Here is a 9335-nt window from a genome sequence, read left to right on the forward strand (position 1 = left end):
CCATTTGTATTTTATGAAAACACTGCCCACTAGAGTTGTACACCTAGGTGGCATTGCGAGTGTGGTAAGAGAAGCTGACTCTGAACAGAGAGCTCCGGGAGGTGCCTCTGCCATTTGATAAGGAAGCTCTTATGAGAAACACGGGAGCAGATCTATGCCTGTGGGCTCTGAGAACAGCCACATCCAGAAGCCAGGCAGAAGATTCTCTATTTTTCTTTCCTCTTTTCCCAGAGCCTTCAGTGAAATAGAATTAAGAACAGGTGCTGGGCGCGGTGGCTCAAGCCTGTAATCCCAGCACTTTGGGAGGCCGAGACGGGCGGATCATGAGGTCAGGAGATCAAGACCATCCTGGCTAACATGGTGAAACCCCGTCTCTACTAAAAAATACAAAAAATTAGCCGAGCATGGTGGTGGGCGCCTGTAATCCCAGCTACTCGGGAGGCTGAGGCAGGAGAATGGCATGAACCCGGGAGGCGGAGCTTGCAGTGAGCTGAGATAGCACCACTGCACTCCAGCCTGGGCGACAGAGCGAGACTCTGTCTCAAAAAAAAAAAAAAAAAAAAAAAAAAAAAAAAAAACAGGTCTGTGGCCACCCTTTGGGCTGGCATGGTTCCAGACACTGGCATCCTCTAGGGCCAGGGTAGTTGTGGCATCCCCAGAACTGCAGAGAGACTCACCACAGCATGGGCAGGGCTATGGTTTGCACGGGCCTCCCAAAAGTTCATGTGTTAAAGACTTAATCCCCAATGCTACAGTGTTGGGAGGTGGGACCTAGTAAGAGGTGATTGGGTCTTGAGAGCAAAGCCCTCATGAATGGATTAACATCATTATTAAAAGAGTGGGTTATTACAAAGCAAGTCTGGCTCCTGGTGCCTTTTGGTCTTTGGTGCTCACTTCTGCTTTCACCCTTCCACCATGGGATGACCCTCACCAAATGTCAGTGGCATGCTCTTGGATTGCCCAGCCTCCAGAACTATAAACTGAATAAATCTCTTTTCTTTTAAGTTATACTGTCTGTGGTATTCTGCTGAAGCAGCAGCACAATGAACTAAGACAGGCAGTGACCCAGAGGGACTAGGTCCCATGACTGAGACCTTACCCAAGCACCCACTGAAATATACTAGATGGAAGGGAGGCTAGAAAGGGGAGTTGAGGTCCTGCCACCATGCTGGTGGGGATGTGTAGCCCATGGGCTTGGGTTTAATTTTTTTTTTTTTTTTTTTTTTTTGAGATGGAGTCTCAATCTGTCACCTAGGCTGGAGTGCAGTGGAATGATCTCAGCTCACTGCAACCTCTGCCTCCCAGGTTCAACTGATTCTCCTGCCTCAGCCTCCTGAGTAGCTGGGATTACAAGCATCCACCACCACGCCCAACTAATTTTTGTATTTTTAGTAGAGACGGTGTTTCACCATGTTGGCCAGGCTGGTCTGGAACTCCTGACCTTGGGTGATCTGCCTGCCTCGGCCTCCCAAAGTGCTGGGATTATAGGTGTGAGCCATCATGTCTGGCCACTGTTGCCAATTCTTGATGAGATCAAGAATTTTTTCTTGCTACCTGTGCCACGTCCTGCTTTTAGAAGAAAGGAGGAGAGTGGTAGGCTTCTGTTGAATCACTCACCACCCACATTTCCCCATAGCTGACAGGGAAGGAGTTGGCCATGGCCTCTATTGCATTATCCATTGCACATTCCCACAAACACAAAGGGATGTCTTTCAATATCTAGGCAATGCAAAAACCTTGCCTTCCAAATAAGGTCTAACCTCTCTGATTCAACTTATCAAATAGCTAGCTCTACAGTCAAGGGTAAAACAAAGAGACCTCAGCTTTGGGCTGCAGGATTTAGCTTCCCAGAAGGGAAGAGAGAGCTTGCTGGGCAAGTTCCTCCTCCACCTCCCACTAGTTCACTTTGACCTTCCTTTAGTGGTCAAACCCATTTCTCCCAACTCCCAGCATGATTCTGATCACTGTTTAGATCAACCTGCTGCCTCCTTCTCTACTTGGTTCTCTGCAAGAAAACAGTGTGAAGTCCCTAGGCTTGTTGATTCAATAATCATCTTTAAACTATACTTACCTAGGAAAAAAATGTCTTTGAGAGAAAAGACAGACACCAGACACCATGCTTGATACAGCGTCAGAAAGAAGCACTGTTTATTCAACTGCCTTGATTAGTGAGTGCCAGACAGCTATTAGGACAAAAATCATGCTTTGGGGCAACAAAATCATGCTTTGGGTCTATTTGTGTCATGGCAAGCCTGCACAGAGTGCCCAAATAATGCTTCTTATCGTCACCCACATTAGCCAAATGTTTGGATAAATAAAGATGTTGTATGAAATTCCCTATCTGTTGCTTTAACATAAATTGACATGGAGTGGGAACACTGGTGAGTCGTGTTCCATTTCATGTCTGTGTGGTTTCCATGGCCAAAAAAAGGAGAAGAGAGCTTCCTTGGGCTGGGAATCTGTGTAAGAATGTGTTTGCTTAATCTGCTGCCCTCCTCTTTGGCTCCTCTGTGTACATAAACCAGGTCCACCCCTAAGCCTATGGTTCATTGCACATTGGGTGACCTAATCCTAGAGTGGTTGCTGGAATTGTCCACCTGGGACCAGTGTTTACTCTAAATAGACCCACACACACAGGTCAGAGGCCAATACAAGTGAGTCTTGGGCATGCCTATCCCATTGACAACTGCTTTCTTAGATCATCCACCTTTGTTTCCACTGGGCTCTGACTCCTTGCTCAATTTTGGTGTCTAGCTGGCTTGAAATCCTTTGGGCTTTGTGTCTTGTTCCCAGGCCCTGGTTGAGTATGATCTAATTCTCTGTTCTTGCATTTGACTGTCAGCAGTGGGCTGGTACCAGGCCTGAAGCTCCCCTGTAACCACACCCAGGCCTATCAGCATCAGTGAGGCCCCTCCAACTTTCCTACCGCACGAGTTCTGGTTTCCCTCATGGACGAGGGTTGAAAAAAATGAAAGATAAGTCAGTTGTTATGACTAGAAAAAGTGATTACCAGGCCCTCCCTAGAATCCCACCTCATTCAGAGATATCCAAGTACAACACAGAGAACTAGAAGCAGCCAATTCATTTTGCCAGTCAGGCTACATAGACTCATGAGTCACCTAAGGTAGACACACCTTTTGAAAAACAGCTGCAAACAGACCTGGCACAAACACTTGCTGTTGCTGAGAGCAAATAAAAAGATTACATTAGATGGATCTAGAAACATTTCTTTTTTTTTTTTTTTTTTTTTTTTGAGACGGAGTCTCGCTCTGTCGCCCAGGCTGCAGTGCAGTGACGTGATCTCCGCGCACTGCAAGCTCTGCCTCCGGGGTTTGCGCCATTCTCCTGCCTCAGCCTCCCAAGTAGCTGGGACTACAGACGCCCATCACCACGCCCAGCTAAGTTTTTGTATTTTTAGTAGAGATGGGGTTTCACCGTGTTTGCCAAGATGGTCTTGATCTCCTGACCTCATGATCCGCCCGCCTTGGCCTCCCAAAGTGCTAGGATTACAGGCGTGAGCCACTGCGCCCAGCCTAGAAACTTTTCTTTTATTTTTTTGAGATGGAGTCTCACTGTGTCACCTAGGCTGGAGTACAGTGGCATGATCTCAGCTCACTGCAACCTCCATCTCCCAGGTTCAAGTGATTCTCCCCCTTCAGACTTCTGAGTAGCTGGGATCACAGGTGCCCACCACCACACCCAGCTAATTTTTGTACTTTTTTAGTAGAGACAGGGTTACGCCATGTTGGCTAGGCTGGTCTCGAACTCCTGACCTCAGTTGATCCGCCCACCTCAGCCTCCCAAAGTGCTGGGATTACAGACTGAGTCATCACTGGCAATACTAGGAACATTTCTAAGATTCAAGGAAGAATCAGATAATCCAGTTCTTAAAAAGGCTTGGATGCAGCTGAACCCCACAAACAGCTAAAACTAGGAGCTACATCTCTGCTAGTCTCAGCTTCTTCCTACAGGAGGTCGAGTTCCTACTCATCTCTTAAAGTCCAGCTTTCTCTTCACAGTTGAAAACCTGGCCACCAACAGCTCTTGCCTATTTCTTTCTTTTCTTTTCTTTTTCTTTTTGAGATGGAGTCTCGCTCTGCTGCCCAGGCTGGAGTGCAGTGGCACAATCTTGGCTCACTGCAACCTCCACCTCCCGCATTCAAGCGATTCTCTTGCATTAGCCTCTTGAGTAGCTGGGACTACAGGCACCTGCCACCATGCCCACCTAATTTTTGTATTTTTAGTAGAGACAGGGTTTCACCATGTTGGCCAGGCTGGTCTCAATCTCCTGACCTTGTGATCCACCCACCTTGGTTTCCCAAAGTGCTGGGATTACAGGCATGAGCCACCACCCCCAGCCTAGCTCCTGGCTATTTCATCCTGCAGCTTCATCCACCGGAGAGAGGCCCTCCACCCCCGCTCTCCTCCAGTCAGCCATCCGAAATCCTCAGAAGGAGCCATTGGTCCACCTTGTAATATGGCGGCTTCTACTGCAGTCCCTTGATGGGGGTGAAGGTGCAGCATGACATGACAGTCCCAAAAGAAGGGAACTGCTGCAAAGGGCCAGAATAAGTGAGATTTATCACCTCATCTTGGTTCTCAGTTCCATCAATCCCAGCCCCATCTAGCAAAGCAAGAATTCCCCTGTTGTGTCCCAGCTATGCCCCAAGATGAAGGCTACAGTCTGTTTTCCACAAGCCACTTTTGGAAGCCTTACCAAGTATTGGCTTGCAATACAAAGGATCCCTTTTCTATTACTATGTAACTAAAAAAAAAAAAAAAAAAAAAAGTTGCACTGCCCAATCTGAAGAGTCCCTGTGTCTTAGAAAAAGGCTTTGTTCTGTATTCTGGATGAGGCCAATCCTCAACAAAAGCCAATTTAACAGAGAGGTTAACTTCACAGGTTCTAGAGTTAATTTAGGGATGAGTTCAAATCCCTGCTCCAACAATTATAGGTGTATGACACACAGCCTCGGCTTTACTCTCTATAAATAAAGATAACTGATAGTCACTTCCTGATGTTGGTGTGAGGATAATTTGGGGAATGCATGAATAGCACTTAACATGGTACCTGGGACACAAAAGGCCTTTAATGACACTGGATAGACTTAGCCTTCAGTGATGTCCTCTGTTTTTTTTCTGCCGACTTCCCCCTCCTGCTATTCCCCAGGGAATCCAAGGCTCTGCCTCCAGGAACAGATGTTTCCCACCTGTTCCTCTTCCATATGGCTTCGCAAGGGATCTTCATGAAACATACACTCCCGCCCCAATCTAAGACCCTTCATGTCTCGTTAAAACAGTGAAGATAAAGTTAAACTCCCCTAGAGTGGTCCCCAGGGCTACTTTCTTTCTTTTCTTTTTTTTTTTTTTTAAGACAGAGTCTTGCTCTGTTGCCCAGGCTGGAGTGCAGTGGCCCCATCTCAGCCCGCTTGCAAGCTCCGCCTCCCAGGTTCACGCCATTCTCCTGCCTCAGCCTCCCGGCTAGTTTTTTTCTTTTTTTTTTTTTTTTTGGTATTTTTTAGTAGAGACGGGGTTTCACCGTGTTAGCTAGGATGGTCTCGATCTCCTGACCTCGTGATCCGCCCGTCTCGGCCTCCCAAAGTGCTAGGATTACAGGCTTGAGCCACCGCGCCCAGCCCCCAGGGCTACTTTCAGTTTAGACCCTGCCTGCCTCTCCTACCTTGCATTGTCTCCTTAAAAAATCTCACCATGTTAGGTCACTTGCTATTTCCCAGATATGTCATGCTCTTTTACTACAATGCATGACTGCAAACACTGTCCCCTCTTCCTGGAAAGCCCCTCCTCTGGCTAGCTCCAACTAGCCTAACTAGTTTCATGATGTTTCTGATCAGCGGATTCCCAGAAACTTTTGCTGACCCCAACCCCCGTTTCAAGTTAGACAAGCTTCCCCTGGCTCCATTCATGCCCATGTTTCCCTCTATCAGAGTCCTTATTACACTGTATTTGCTTGTACGTCTTTGTTTTTTTTTTTTTTTTTTTTTTTTTTACTGTCTTTTTGTCCCCCCAGGGGAACAGTTCTTTTTTTTTTTTTTTTTTTTTTCGTCTTTGTTATTAAATTCTGCTCTTCTTGAGAACAAGACTGCATTTCCAGCATGAAGCACAGAGCCTGGCATAAAGGTAATGTTCAATAAGGTGTGATTGCCTGAAACACCAGTGAGTATATTTAGGGAGCCATGTGTGCTGGTAAGGATGAAGATGAAATGTACAGTCCTTTTCCTCTTGTAGCTAAGTGAGCCACTGGGTACAAAACCCATGACCTTGCCCACAACACTCCAACTGGCACTTTCAGCTGCTTCATGGGAAACAGAATTCAACACTGCATGGAAAATACTGGATTTTAAATCCGGAAACCTACCTGCAAAGTCCCTCTTTCTTGTGATCTTGGTCGAAATGCTTAACCTTGTTTGCCTTGCCTATGAACAATTTTTTAAAAAATAGTTTGCTATAGAAAATAAATACAATTATGCCTACAAAATTAAAAAGTATCTTTGATGTTTTTTTTCTACATGGCATTGTCATGGCTGCTATTGAAAAGATGACAATTATCCCAATCTCTAAGCCAAAGTTAGTCCTTGTTCCTGAATACCATCAAGTCATTGTCTGTTACAAGGTAACACTAGACATATCTTGTGCTTTTCCGGCGTTTGAGTCTTGCATCTCAAGTGGAGGCCTGGGTCTTTTGGATACGTCTTGTACCTCTCATGACTTTTTATAGCATTCACTACAGCCTGACTATGGCCCAGAGCTGTCCTTAGAGGCCATGCTGTGGGACCAGGGCCACAAGCAAAACTGTAATGAGCTCTTCCTAGCGTGGCCAGAAAAAACAACTCTTGGATAAGGTCAGCGAATCTGTCCTTACACAGATCTCATGTTTTCACAGGTCAGCCTCTAGTGAGGTAGGTAATAAAAAGGAAAATCTGAAATTAACTACGAGAACAAGGGTTGCATTATTCATCTGTAAGGATTACATGCTGGGTTTTAAGGATACATACATTAAACATTGCTAAGCTTCTTCCTGGCTATAATTATTAACACGTTGCTGAGGGACTCATGGGAATTATCATCTGGGCATCCCACTCAGATGCTGCGCAACTCTAAAAAGGGGGACTAATTCCTAAGGTAAGGCAGTGTTAAGCAGGAATGTCAAAGTGTGCAGCATATAAAATAATAAGGTAACCATGAGCAATAAAGCCATAAATACATCTAAGAGGTTTGAATGACCCAACCCAGGAGGGAGGAACGATGGCCTTGTTAAGATTTGCACATTTCTAAACTTTATTCTGTTACGAATGGAGCAATCTGTGTTAGCATCCCCTAGATAACCGACATATGGAAGCCAGAATGTAACTGAGACAGAAGTCAGCAAGCCTTTGTTCATTGCACAAACATTGAGGAAGAACTCACTGAGTGCCTGGCACAGCCGCAGGTCTCTTAAGATAAGTTCTTGGCCCCAGGTGGGAGGTAGACGTGTAAACCAGTGAAGTGATAAGGGCAGTGTTCCATGTGTGCACAGAGTACCAGGACAGCCCCAAGAAAGGAGTGGCTAATTCTTCCTGGGAACATTGAAAAGATTATCTTTGAGGACGTGGCTTTTAAGCTAAGTCTTGAGAAGCTCCTTTGGCTGAGAAGTGAGGAAAGGGCGTTTCAGATGAAAGAGAAAAGCAAGAGCTATTGAACCCCTGCTCACCAGGAGCCAGAATGGGGCCCTCCAAAGCAAGCTGGCCAGGAGCCTTAAAGCCAGGCTGAACAGAAGTCAAGAGAGCCAGAGAGGAGTGCCAGTCAAGCCCTTTCGAGAGCTGGGAGGTCAACTAGACAAATCCAGGTTAGATGGCAACAGAGTCAAAGGATCGGAAGCAGGTAGAGCAGGAACGAAGAGGTGGCCTGGAGGAGACGGAGGCTCCTGTTTTTTGGTGGCAGCCACTTGGTGGGTGGGTCTGGTTTAAAAGCGCAGGGCCAGAATAGACAAGTTTCTAGGCACAGAGCTGGGTGTTTGGGGAACGGTGAGCATTCAGCAGAAGAGGAGCAAGTGTTCTTCAGGAAGCAGGGAGGCAGGAGGAGAGCCCAAAAATTGGGCCAGCAGCCCATCGTGGAAGGTCTTTGCTGTTAGCTGAGGAAGTGGGGAATGATTATGGTACCTTAAGCTGGGGAGTGATGCAGAGTTACATTGAGAAAGATCACTCTGGAAGACAAACCACAGTAGTCTTTCCCAGAGGCTAGAAAATACCCGCCTGTGTCAGAACACCCTGGATGCTTATTTTAAATGAATAAGTATCATTTGAGCTCCCCTCTAGGCCTACTGAATTTGAATTCAATGGGAATACCCAGGAATCTGTTTTTTTTTGGGTGGGGGGAGCGTTTGTTTTTGGTTTTGTTTTTGTTTTGAGACGGAGTCTCACTCTGTGGCCAGGCTGGAGTGCAATGGCACAGTCTCAGCTCACTGCAACCTCTGCCACCCGGGTTCAAGTGATTCTCCTGCCTCAGCCTCCCGAGTAGCTGGGATTACAGGCGTACTTCACCACATCCAGCTAATTTTTTTTTTTTTTTTTTTTTTTGTATTTTTAGTAGAGATGGAGTTTCATAGTGTTTGCCAGGATGGTCTCGATCTCCTGACCTTGTGATCCGCCCGCCTCAGCCTCCCAAAGTGCTGGGATTACAGCATGAGCCACTGCACCAGGGCTTATGTCACTCATTCTTCACTACCAGTAGTGGCTCCAAGGGATGACTGGAAGGGCTTCAGCTCCTCTTCCATAACCTCTGTGACAGTCTGTGGGGTGTTTGAGGGATTGAGGCTGATTTAAAGAGAAGATATGCCCACCGGAGGCAGTAACATAGCAGCTTTATTGAGCAGCTCTTAGACAGGCTTGCATGAGAGGGGGAAGTCCCTTACAACTTGAGACTGTCTAGAGGTTTACGGAGGAGGGCAGGAACTCCCAGGAGAGAGGGCCATCCGAGGGGGTGCTTACTTGTCTAGGTGATGTCACTCAGCTGCAGGGGGCGGGGAATCTCTGGGTCAGAGAGCTCCAAAGGGCTTTAGCACCTTGGGGTCTACAACCACTAGGCTCTACCTTATCGATTGCCAGCACATACTAGATGAGGTTTCACAGGGTAGACAAAGCAGGCAGGCCCTGAATGACAAAAACAAACAAGCAAGCAAACAACAAAAATCTGCTTATGTGGGCTATTTATTAAATAATTGGACATGTGAAAACTTGAGTTTGGCACCAGTGAGCTTTTGTGCCAACAGGTCTCAGACTGCAGGAAAGAAATAGGCCATCCAGGGACAAATACATAGAGGCCATCACTGGCCCATTGAT

This window comes from Chlorocebus sabaeus, chromosome 14, assembly GCF_047675955.1.
Source record: "Chlorocebus sabaeus isolate Y175 chromosome 14, mChlSab1.0.hap1, whole genome shotgun sequence".
Taxonomy (NCBI): Eukaryota; Metazoa; Chordata; class Mammalia; order Primates; family Cercopithecidae; genus Chlorocebus; species Chlorocebus sabaeus.